Genomic DNA, 13,255 nt, shown 5'->3' with positions numbered 1-13,255 from the left:
ATATATATATATATATATATATATATATATATATATATATATATATATATATATCTATCTATATATATATATATACAAAATATATATGTTTTTATATGTCTATATATATAAATATATATATGTGTGTGTGTGTGTGTGTGTGTGTGTGTGTGTGTGTGTGTGTGTAAATTTATCCATTCGGTCTAAACTTCGTGAAGATATAGAGGAGCGGGGCTGGCAGGTATGTTCCTTCCCTCATTACCCTACCCACAGGTGTTTATCCTCCCCAATTGCCTGATTCGTATCAGGCACGTCGAACTCCTCAGAGCGCTGGCGTTTAATATATTTTGTTTTTTATTTTATTTTCGTTATAAGTTATTGATCTTTTTAGCATTCATTTTTGCTATTAAGTGCACAGAATATATCAGAAAGCCTGCGTATGGCCCTTTATTGAGCAAATGCACACTGAGGTATTTAATTCTGAATAACGGCAGGCGATTTTATTCAACTGATGGAGAACCCTGCCTGGCAAAGGGTTGACATTCTGTTGCTGCCTACAAAGCTAATTTTCCAGTTCCCTCCAGCTAGGTGCTAGAGCAGCGGTTCCATTAGTGTGTGACCCTATTTGGAATATTTAAAGACTTCCCGACCCATAGGATAAAGAGAGAGAGAGAGTGAGTAACCGGTATATAGCCTATCGTACTTGTTATGAATATGCTAATAGTGTAAAAATGATAATTATAATTTCAATTAAGTAAAAAAAAATACTCGTACATTTAAAGCATTAAGCCTATTCTATGTCCCTGCGACCCATCAAGATTCCTCTCGCTACCCACTTTTGGGTTGCGACCCATAGTTTGAGAATCACTGTGCTAGAGGGACGCTTTCACGTGGTGGCACCGATATTGCCGATGTCGTGTGCACGGAGTGACATGCTGAAAGTTACCGTTCCACTCAGTGCGCATGCGCCGAGTGGCCGTTTAGCTTCTATTTTGAAAGTATCTGCGTGTTATCTCAAATTTTGTGCCATTTATCAACAACATTGTATGTAATACATGTACCAGGAAGATAGTTGGATGTCTTATCTACCTGTAGGTAACTATAGGTCGATATATGGATATTTATAAATAAAGATATATATGTATGTTACAGGCAGATTGTGAAATTAGTCATTTCGTGAATTAAAACTAGTTTAATTTAGATTTATTTAGGTTAGGGTGATCTAGGATAAGGTTAGGTTAAGGTTAGGTTAGGTTTGGTTAGGTTAGGGTAATTTAGGCTCAATAGAGAAGGGAACTGTAACTTTCAGCATAAAGTCACTCCGTGCATATGACACCGGCCTGCTTCTCAGACTGGTTAGACAAACGTCCCTCAGCTCACTCCGTCCCCCAGAAGAGGATGGTGGACAGGAAGGAGCAGCTTCAGCCTGCAGTCCGTTTGGTCACTTTCAGATGAACCCGGAGCTTCAGTTACTGCTACTAGCCCCCACCCCCCCGTCAGCAGTAATTGTACGGCCAAGGGTGTATTATTTATGAACACCTTTCTGGCATCCATTGAGGACTCAATTTCGCCGGCCTTTGCACAGCATCATCTGCTTTCACAGGCATCAGGGGCCGGATTCATGAACAAACTTTATCATTGCTTCCCTCTCATAACTTTTCGATTTTGATGTGCAGGAAAATTGTTGAGACGTTGGACACATTTGCACTGTCCTTGCCCGTACTTTAAAAATAAATCTGATCTGATTTGGACCAAGCCTGGTGGGAGGATTGAGGATTAACCAAAAGGTTGATCTGTTTTTTAAAGAATAAGTCACATGGCAAGGTTAATTTAAGCAATTTTTATCTTATGTACACCAGACTTTGGGAAAGGTTTAGAGTAAGACAAGGATAAAAGGATTTGGTTTTGAGTACATCGAGTTATAATAGGGAAAGGTCAAAGGTCATGTTTACAGGACAAGTTCAGCTCGATGGATTTTTATCTTATTTGTATCAAGCTTGGTGGAAGTGTTAGAGGTCAGGCAAGAATGAAGCAATCCTGTTTTTAAAGCAATCTGCCGAAGGTCAAGATCACAGAGCCGAGTGAAATGTTAGGCCCACATAAAGTGGTGGGCATTATTATTATTACAGTATTATTATTATTATTATTATTATTATTATTATTATTATTATTATTATTATTATCATCATCATCATCATCATATCATCATTCATCATCATGATCAGTCATCATCATCATCATCACCATCATCGTCGTCGTCGTCGTCGTTAGTTTATTATTATTATTATTATTATTATTATTATTATTATTATTACTGTACTCTTACATACAGAATTTATGGTCTTTTATTGTGATGGCGTTTTTTTTTTTTTTTGTCTTCTTGCCACCTTCATTCAATTTTACTCTTAGGAGAGAAATAGGGCTGTGAAAAGGTTAATTACTAAGGCTATTAAGGTCGTCAGTTCGTGTCGTTACAACTGGCCTCCCCAAAGATACCCAAAGCATCTGGAGGTACAGGAGCGAAATAAAGGTACTGTCATTGTGTGTGTGTGTGTGTGTGTGTGTGTGTGTGTGTGTGTTCTTACCTAATTGTATGGTGTGTGTGTGTGTGTGTGTGTGTGTGTGTGTGTGTGTGTGTGTGTGTGTGTGTTCTTACCTAATTGTATGGTGTGTGTGTGTGTGTGTGTGTGTGTGTGTGTGTGTGTGTGTGTGTGAAACAACTCGCAGTTTTGACCCGATTTTAACTAAAGTTGACGGAAGGGTTGATATGCAGTGAGTCAACTGATTGTTTTGCGGACAATACGTCAGCCTGGTGGGAGTTTTAATCTTATTTGAACCAATCTTCGTTGAGGTGTGAAGGATAAGTCAAGAAGAAAAAGGGTCAGTTTTGAGGACACTCAGTCAAAGGCCAAGGTCACACGACAAGGTCAAAGTTCAATCCATGTGTCTGTGTGCGAACAAGACAACCACAACAGTTTTGCACATATATTGTTTAGACCTGGTGGATGGGTTTGGATCACCCAAGTGGCTGACCTGTTGATTTTTAGAATAGGTCAGAGGTCAAAGTCACATGGCAAGGTCAACGTAAACAGTTTGTGATGCAGACCTCTTTTTGGAAGGGTTCGGGCTAAAACAAGGATAAGGATAGTCGGTTTTGAGGACACACAGAGGTCAAGGTCACAGGGAAAGGTCAGCGGCTAGGGTCACGCGGGAAGACAACTCAGATAGCTGTGATCTGATTTGAAACATAGTGAAAGGGTTAAGGTTTGCCAGGAATGAAGGAAGTGGGTTTTGAGTCGTCTGTCGAAGACCAAGGTCACAGGGCAAAGTTAAATGTTTGGCCCTTAGATCAGCTGGTGGGCGCAGGTGTTGCAGTGTCTGAGGGTTCCCTCTTGCTAAAATTTTACCTCCACTCATACATTTACGAAGTAACCAAACTAGAGTAGATGAAAATGTGGATATACGACAAAACAGAAGCATCATGGTGGTATTTCACTCCACTGAAGACTTTATTATGGTGAAACATGCTTCAGATCCTTTGTGAATATGAACGTTGGACCGTACCGTGTTAGATGCAGCAGTGTCCTTGGCTCAGAATGGAGCCGTATTTATGGTCACATCAGAGATCTCTTAACGCATCTTCAGCGATTTATTTTGTCAGATCATTATTGTATTATACGTTACTGACGAAAACTATACAGATACTAGAATTTTGTATACAACACAACGCAGAAAATTAAGGTGCAGTACCCATAATAAATGGACAGGAAAAAGGTACTAGGGAATTACCAATGCCACCTAGAATACGGCCTGCCAGCTGTACCCGGCCGCCATCACCCAGTGGCTGGTGGTGGTGGTGGTGCCAGTACTGACCAGGTCAGACACACCAAACTGGTTCTGGAGCTGGTCCTGCAGAGCCACAACAACCTCAATGCAGACGAGAGAGGCTGCTGTCTCTCTCATTCATATATATATATATATATATATATATATATATATATATATATATATATATATATATATATACAAAATGTGTCTGTATCTACATATGTCTGTCACTCTATCTATCTATAGATAGATAGATAGATAGATGGATAGATTTTAAGCAAGAATGAAGGAACCAAATGCCAGGAGCCCGCAAACCGTTCCTTCCAAGAAAAACAAAAACAATACAGCAGAGAGCCAGTTTCAAGACCCGTTCATTTCGAGATGCCTGGACGCACTGCGTTTGAAAGCCAGAAGATCATAGGTAGTAGGAAGTACAAACAGAGGGAGACAGTTCCAGAGTTGACCTGTTGCATAAATGAAGGACTGGGTGTAACGGGTAACTCCTGCACTAGAGAGTTAGACAGAAAAGGGGTGAGAGTTTGTTGCCAGACGGGTGCTACGCGCCCGTCGTAGAGGTGGAGGGATGAAAGCAGTCAGTTCAGAGGAGCATTGATCATTGAATTAGCGTTAGAAATGAGATAAAGATGCAACAGTGCAACGAAGAGACAGAGGCTGAAGAGAGCCAGTAAGAGAAGGAGAGTTAATGAGACGAAAAACCTGACTCCACCTTGTTGAGAAGAGCTGTATGTGGGGAGCCTTCCCACAGGTGAAAGTTGTACTGTACACACAGGGGTGTATAAAACCCGTGTATAAAATCAGCAGCTGTGCAGGGGTAAAGAAGGTATGGAGTCTACTTAGCACGCCTAAACTCTTGGAAGCATATTTTACAAGAGATGCGATATGATCTTTCCAAGATAAGTCCCAAGTGAATGAAACCCCAAGTATGTTCAACGATGATGCTGGATTGAGCTGGATGTTTAAACATTAGTGGGTACTCCTGTGGAAGATTCTGTCGGGTTGATAGGTGTAAGAACTGAGTCTTTGACTTATTAAAAACAAGATTATTTTTACCCCAGTCAGAGATACAAGCCAAGGCTGACGGATGTGCCATAGCCTCATCCTTTGTTTGTTGAAGTAACTGCTGAGGTGGACTTTGCGGGAACCGAATGGAAAGGTGAAGGGTGGAATCATCAGTGTATGAGTGGATAGTGTTAGATGTACAGCTTAGGTCATTGATGAATAAAAGAAAGAGAGTTGGTGATAGGACAGAGCCCTGAGGAACACCACTGTTGATAGATCTAGGAGAAGAACGGTGACAGTTTACAACAGCAGCTATAGAACGACCAAAAAGGAAGCTAGAGATGAAGGCACATAATCACATAGAAGGATAGAAACCGTAAGAGGGCAGTTTGGAAATAAAAGATTTATGCCAGACTCGATTGAAAGCCTTTGAGATGTCAAGTGCGATGGCAAAGTTTTCGCCAAAGTCACGAAAGGAGGATGACCAGGAGTCTGAAAGGTAGGTAAGAAGATCCCCAGTGGAGCGTCCCTGACGGAACCCATACTGACGATCAGAAAGAAGGTTGTGTTAGGAAAGATGCTTTAAAAATTTTCTGTTAAGAATAGACTCCCTCCGAAAACTTTTGAGACGGAGGATGTTAAAACAATTGCGCGATAGTTAGAGGGTTGGGAATGGTCACCCTTCTTTGGGACTGGCTGAATGAGAGCAAACTTCCAGCAAGAAGGAAAAGTATGGGTTGATAGACAAAGGCGATAGAGTTTACCTAGGCAGGGTGTAAGCACAGAAGCACAGTTCTTGTGGACAATGGGAGAGACCCCATCAGGCCCATATGCCTTGTTAGTATTGAGGCCTGTGATGGTAGAAATTTTAGTGTCAGCCATGAGGAAGTTAGAGGGGGGAAATGATGGAGGAACAGCACTGGAATCGTCTAAAGTGAAATTAGAGGAGAGAGTCTGAGCGAAGAGATCTGCTTTATCAGTAGAAGAAATAGCTACAGAGCCATCAGAGTAGAAAAGAGGACTTAAGGATAATGAGGTAAAGTTGTCAGAAAGGTTTTTGGCAAGGTGTCAGAAGGAGCGGGAACAATTCGAGTTGGAGAGTTGAGGGCATTTACGGATGAAATTTTAGCAGAACAAAGAACAGACTTAGCACGATTCTGGGCAGAAACATAAGAAGGATGTGCTTCTGGGGTTAGTTGGCTCCGGTACATTTTATAGGCCCTCTCCTAGTTGCGGACAGCATTAGAACAAGCGTGCTTAAACCAAGACTCTTTTGCTTTTGTCAAAGGATATGAGAAAGGAGTGTAGGCTTCTATGTCCGAGAGAATAACCTCCGTAATGCGCAAGGCACACTCGGATGGCTCCCGGCCATGGAAACAATAATCATTCCGGGGAAAATAAAAGAAGTAATGCCTGAGGGCAGTATATATATATAAACATATATGTAAAATATTGTATATAAACATATATATACGTATTTTGTCCATCTTTCTATCTGTGTATCTGTATAATATCTGTCTCTAAGTGCATGTATATGCATACAGTTGTTAAGCATGACTCACAGATATGCTGATATCCACAAGGAAAAGAAAAGATATATTGTCACGAGCGCTTTCGTGTAATCACACCTGAAAGTTTGATTGCACGATAGCGCTCGGGATATTGTCATCTTTCCTTTTCCTTGTTTGTTTGTGTGTGTGTGTGTGTGTGTGTGTGTGTGTGTGTGTGTGTGTGTGTGTGTGTGTGTGTGTGTGTGTGTGGAGAGAGAGAGAGAGAGAGAGAGAGAGAGACCTTGCCGGTGATGCAGGACATATCTGGAGTGGGGGCCTTCAGTCCTTTGGCGACATAAGGCGCCTACAACGACCACTTTAGTTCCCTGGAAACCCACTGAACCTTTCCAAAGAAAAATTATCGTAATGCAAACATGAAGGTTCACAAATTGGTGTTACGGATACTGATGTGCACTTTCTAGCTTGACAGTGGAGCACTTGACATGTAGTGCCTGATCTACCAAAACTTCATTACTTTATTTGCAGGTTTCGTGATAGACTGTATTTATGGCCTTTCCTTCCACAGCAAAAACTTTCACATTTGCAGCTTTATTGTAGCAAAAATCGACCAAAAATCCAAAGATAAACGGATTTCAGTTATGTTCCATGATGCCAGGAGTGTGTACAATAAAATTCAGATTTATCTCCACACACACACACACACACACACACACACACACACACACACACACACACACACACACACACACACACACACACATTGGGTGTTGGGTGGTATTTGGATGTAAAGGACCATTCATAATTTGCAAAGTCTCAGGCTCTAATGACTCCTTCCTGCCGAATAAAATAGTGTGTAATCAGGTGGACTGCAACACTGGAGTTGTTTTAATCATGAGAGGGGTAACAGACCTCATCTAGCTGTGTCCTGCCTTCCCATCTAACATAATTCAGTACAAAACCTATAAAACCTCTAGTCAGTGTTTCTGCTGGTACTCTGATTCAATACTGTTCATTTTATCTTGACCCAAAATTGTCATCGCTCCGTCTTGAATGCTGAGATATGACAACAGATTAACACTGGAATATAATGCTGGTCACGAAGAAGCGCCCCAGAAAGGACGTGAAGCAGATGTTCTTAAAGTTGCGCCTCAGGGGGATCGCAGTGGGTTCTTGGGGGTATCCAGAGGGGCATCCTAAAAGAAATAAAAAAAATAAAAATCAGCTTCATATATGGTAACACACTGGCAAAAGTTTAAAAAAAAGTGTGAATTTTATTTTGTTAAAACTAAAAGTCCATGGAATTCAGCTGTTTGTTCATAGCCATTCATTTTCTTTTTCTTTTTTATTTACAGGAAATTGAAAGTGAATGGAGTAGTAATATTAAAGAGGAGGTGTCACGTTGACTTAAAGTTGAACCTGGAGGTAACAGGGCTGAAAAAGTTAAAGAACCACTGATTTAGAGCCACAGTATTCTCTCTCTCTCTCTCTCTCTCTCTCTCTCCTGAGCTACGTGAAAATAAATTGCAAAATGATGAAAATTTGGGCCAAGTTAAAGTGAATGAACTATATCCCTGGCTGGAAGGAACTGGTGGTTGGTGGAAGCTTTGAACTACACAAGGGACTGTTTGCCACGACTAATACTCGTGGGGTTTAGAACAGTATCTAGCCAAAAATACACGTCTGTGTTCCGTATAAATCCCTAACTACGACTCTCATCTGAGCAGAAGCATGCGTCTGGTATTAAAATAGTGCTGCTGAAGATATTACTAAATCACTACAATTTTGACGGCCATTTATGGAACAGCTGTAATTATGAGATGCAGTTAGCGTGCACCCCGTATTACTGAATGCAAGCAGCAACGATACAAAAATGTCCAAATGTTTTTATCCCTACATTCCTTAGAAGTCTCATAGAAAATGGGGAGGTTTTCGATACTTGCGCATTCCTTTTTTTTTTTTTTTTTTTTTTTTTAATACGGCATTGTGGCTCATGAATATACATTTTTGAAACATTTATGAAATTTACAAAATAATCTGAAAATTGAAACTTACAAAATATTGTGAAAATTATGTTGGGTTTCGAAGATCACATCACAGGGTTTGGTAAGGCAGTGCTCGCTGTCTCGTTATTTATCGTACAACTTGCAGTGGTATTAGTCCCACGGTGCTAATGCCACTCGAGACGCCAGTCATTGTTACACTGCGGTGTGTGTGTGTGTGTGTGTGTGTGTGTAATAAGTTTTTCTCCAATTTCAGCCAAACGGTGGAGAGGTTCACGATCGGCCAAGGGATTAACCTATTGTTTCTGAGAACAATAGATTAAAGGTCAGTGTCACTGGGATAAATGCAATGCTTGATCTGGCAAGGTCAACTTAAACAGTTTTTATCCAGTTTAGACAACTCTGGGAAGGGTTGAGAGTAAGGAATGAAGAAAAGGCATCGGTTTTGAGAACAATCACTGAGCGATTAGATTCCCCAGGCAAGGTTAAAACTCGACTTTTTTTTTTTTTTTTTTTTTTTTTATGTGACCGACTCTGGGCATAGACTTCACAGCCTGTTTTCAAGGCCCAGTAGTCCTCCTACGTTCTGCACACCTCTACATGTCACCACTTCGGCGCTAACACCCACCATCCATATTGAATACATGCTAGGGCTGTCTCATACAGGACTGGTGTATTGATATTAGGGGGAGTATTTTTACGACATGTCGGCGGGTCTTCTGGTAGATTGGTAAAGTCTGAGATTTATTAAATTCAAATCCTTAAACTGTTCCCTGCCCCAGCGGGATTTGAACCCGGGTCCGTGTTGTTATTGTTGTTGCTGCTCAACCCCGGCCAGTGTGACTCAGCAGACACTTCTACACTTGGTAAGCTACTCTATGTGATTATCCCATAGGTTCCCTACACCGTTGATATTGTGTTTGCGTATTAGTGTGATGCGCCGCGCAGTGTTCCTTTGTGTCATGTGTGGCCCATTCTGCTACCAGTACATGTGTCATCTGTGATTCCACCCAACCCAAATCTGAGCTTGTAGCTGAAGAGAGCTGGGTGTTGAGTAGCTGGGTGAATACTATCATCGGTATTGAAGGACACCTCCGATGAGTGATGTCAGGAGGGGAAATTTGTGTGAACATTATAACTAAACAGTTTTGATCCGATTTGAACCAAAGTTGGTGAAAGAGTTGGTAGTCACCCAAGGAGTTGACTTTTTTTTTTTTTTTTTTTAAGAACAATAGTTTAAACGTCAGGTTCACATGACAAGAGCATCGTAAAGTTTTTACCAGATTAAGATCAAACATTGTGGAAGACTTCAAGGTAAGGCAAGGATAAAGACATTCGATTTTGAAAACAGGCAGTGAAAGATTAAAGATCCAGGGAAAGGTCAGGGGTCAAGGTAACAGGGTATGGTCAACTCAGAACTTTGATCTGATTTCCACCAAACTTGATGGAAAGGTAAAGAGTCTGGCAAGGATGAGGTCATTCGAATTTGAAAACAGTCGGTTGAGGGTCAAGGTCACAGGGCAAAGTCAATATGTTCAACCCTACACCAGTTGGTGGGCGCGGGTGTTCCACTTTCTTAGTGGTCCTTCTTGTTTTTGTTTGCTTTTTCTTTTTTTAATCAGTGGCTAGCCAGCGGCTGCGTAAGAATTTTGCCTGCTGAGAGAGAGAGAGAGAGAGAGAGAGAGGAGCCACATGGTGTATACAAGTGTTTTCAGTGTAATGACTGCATTTTTTTTATTAATTTATTTTCTCTCTTAGCACCTGTATGTATTAACTCGTTTTCAGAGACGCAAGAAAAAAGTTTTCGTAGCGGTTATGTCTGTGTGGCGATGTTGTTAAGTACTGTAGATAGAAACGACTGATGACTGGGAAGACATTCTCGTTGACATAGGGGATACTGGTGCACCTCATTCTTAACGATTTATTTGAATCTTGTAGCCTGTCTTCACGGCGGAGACGTCTTTTAAAAATATGATTAGTGCTTGCTCGTGGTAATAATATACCTCTTGTGAGACTTTTCGAAATAGAGGAGTAATATGCACGAACAATCGCTTAGTTGGTGTGACGAAATCTGTGCCAGCGAGTATAGTAAAAGCAAGATCTTGAGTAAAAGAATGTAGTCATGGCGGGGGTTAGGAGGAGGGTCGCGGAGATACTGGACAGACGCTGAAAAGCAAGACTGACAGTGTATGACAAAAGTAGCGTTTATATGATGTATGAAGCCATATTTCTGTTGGCATAGAAGACGTGTTTATTAGCGATTTATTTTGCCAAACATAATATTCTCCTGTGTTATTGCAGCCTTTTATATACCGACACGGCTTGCATCAGTAGCACACCAGAAAATATTAACTAGCTGAGGAAGAACTGTTGCAATTTTAATCCTCAAAATGGGCCTCTCATTGGTTCGGCGATTTCTTAAAACCTCTCCCTTAGCGATTTATTTTGCACTGTATACCTATCCTCATTGATGTAACTCTTGTTGTGTCGATATTCAGAAGACCTAACACAGAAAAGGAACTAGGGTGTAGTAGGTAAATAAATGACCAAGGAAGGGGTACTACGAAATCTCTTGACCGAAAGAAAACACAGGGTTCTCAATGGTCTGGCAACAGTCCAGCCTTGGGTAGGGAGCATGAGGGACGAAGGGAGCATGAGGGACGAAGGGAGCATGAGGGACGAAGGGGGGGGGGCAGTAGAGAATGGAGGAAAGACAGGGAGGGGAGAGGAGGAGATTAGGGTAAAGGGGCGGGAGGATGTGGGGAGCGAGGAGGAGATGAGGGGACGGGTGAGGAAAGAGAGGGGGAGGTAGAACAAACGAGAAGCTCTTGTTTGGGGGCAAGTTCTGGGGAGTGTTTGTGCAAGTTCGACTGCAACACGCACTCTAGCTTATCTTCACCTCTCCAGTGATAAACCCTCACAAGCAAACTTTCGATATTTTTGTTCACGCAGAAAGTACAGGAGGCGGGAGGATTCTACACACATTGTCACCGATTTTACCGTAATTCTTTATAAGAGCGAGCACACTCTTACCAGCTTCCTCGTCTTAAACACTGACAGAGTTATACGTTTCATTAAACCATTCATGTTCATTGTCTTCAAAATAGACGGATTTAGGCAGTTTCTAAAGTTACTAAATGAGGGAACTACAGGGTTCGGACAAGTGAGCCTCGCCACTATGAGCCCATAGGTGGAAGGCAGCACGCTAAATACCCTTTCAGCAAAATCCCCCACGCAGGGACCCCGGCACAAATGGATTATTGAAATTCCATGGTGTCAGCCAGAATGGAATATCGACAGTGGGTGAAGGCATAGCAGGTATTGAAACAGTTTTAACGTTCAGTACGATGACGTTTTCTTTATTTCATTCTTGCCTCCTCTAGACGATTTTATTCAGCATAGGAGACCTTTTGAACTAGAAGGGTTAGACGCAAGAATTATTTACCCTTCCTGTGTGTCCCCCCTAAAACTACACAGAATCTCCTGGAGGTAGCAGTAATAAATAAAAAAAGAAATTGGACCGACGGGATTAAACTTGACGGCTGGGGTGTATCTCAGGGGAAAAGAATGGATTGGTGTCATGCAGAACACAGTACCCAGGTGCATCCATACCCAAGAGAAGCCACGGTGGACAAGCGTGATAAGTTTGTCCTCCAAAATATGATTACAGGTTTTCGGTTGGCAACAAGATTTCGTGGCAATTCTCTCTCTCTCTCTCTTATTTATTTATCATTCTTTAAGCCATAACACCTTAGTATTCTATAGTTATAATATCGATATAAAGCACTCTGCATCAGGAGAGTACCACAGTTTATCAACGCGTAATATGCAAAGTAAATCGCCGAAGAAAAGGAGTTACGAAATTTCCCAAGAATATGATGCTTTGTAGTGAAAATTTCTTACAGTGCCCCATACCGAGTTAAGTGAACTGAAAACTAGGGCAACCTTGGCTCCTCTTTTTTTTTTTTTTTTTTTTTTTCCCCCCGAGTTCAGTGCTTGTGAGCCTGTAGCATAGACAGTGCAGACGCGGCGTGGGCTGTGGTGGTGTGTAGTGTTGGTGTGTGCTGCTGTTGATGTAGGGTATTGGTGTGCTGTGTTGTGTGGTGTTGTGTAGTGGTGTGTGGTGTGGTGTAGTTTAGTTCTATGTGGTGTTTCTTAGTGTGGTGTGTGCTGCTGTGTGGTGTATTGTAGTGGCGTGCTGTGTTGTGCGGTGTATTGTAGTGGTGTGCTGTGCGGTGTAGTGTAATGGTGTGGTGTGGTGTAGGATAGTGGCACTGGTAGTTCGTTGTGTGGTGTTGAGTGTAGTGCAGCGTGGCGTGGCTTGGTTTAGTGTTGTGCGAGGTGTGGTGGGGTATGAGACGGCTGGGCACGGTGCAGAATGGCGTCGACTATATTCTGACTTTTTTTTTTTTTCCATTTGCTGTTTTCATCTCTTTTGACTTTTTTTCTTTTTTCGTCCATTTGTTGTTTTCCTTTTCGCATACCGTAGTAGTAGAATAAAACAGTACGGCACTACTTCCATTACTTAACACATGACTATAGTTCGTTCACTTTGTCTCGGCAAAGATATTCGTCCCTTTGCAGGTATTTCCCGTAGTTGTGGCCCAATAGGACGGTACCTCGCCTCGACACAAAATCCATGGCATTTGTTTGCTTTTCGTTCATCCTATCTTGGCAGACATTAGTACTTTTATAGCGGTAGATTATTTTCCGTATCTCAGTGGCAGTAACTGCGGCTCAACATCCTTTCCATCACACTCGTGACTAGCACCGTATTCTGATGTAACTCTCTTGTTACGCCTAAATGGCAAGATAATACATTTGCGTCGAGAACCAATGGACCATATAGTTCTGCAGGGCAAAGGGAGGTGCTTGGAGAGACCGCTGCGTCTCTCACCAGAAATACGCTACCCTCGT

General features: G+C 41.8%; 1 protein-coding gene across 3 annotated transcripts in view; it reads left to right on the top strand.

The window, feature by feature from the left end:
* LOC145405982 (cytosolic 10-formyltetrahydrofolate dehydrogenase) overlaps positions 1-13,255 on the top strand; it is a 123,407-nt gene that overhangs the window by 17,714 nt on the left and 92,438 nt on the right. Inside the window, exon 1 of one of the 3 annotated variants that reach the window (XM_080277164.1) lies at positions 12,356-12,397. The exons of the other annotated variants lie outside the window; for them this stretch is intronic. The gene's annotated coding sequence lies outside the window, so the exon portion shown is untranslated. Of the gene's footprint in view, positions 1-12,355; positions 12,398-13,255 lie in introns of those variants that run through there. 3 annotated transcript variants of the gene reach the window in all.

Source organism: Coenobita brevimanus, chromosome 69 (genome assembly GCF_032717465.1).
Source record: "Coenobita brevimanus isolate Jiangsu-jjx chromosome 69, ASM3271746v2, whole genome shotgun sequence".
Classification (NCBI taxonomy): Eukaryota; Metazoa; Arthropoda; class Malacostraca; order Decapoda; family Coenobitidae; genus Coenobita; species Coenobita brevimanus.
Note: the sequence above shows the minus strand (reverse complement) of the source record. Positions and strands in the feature narration are given on the sequence as shown.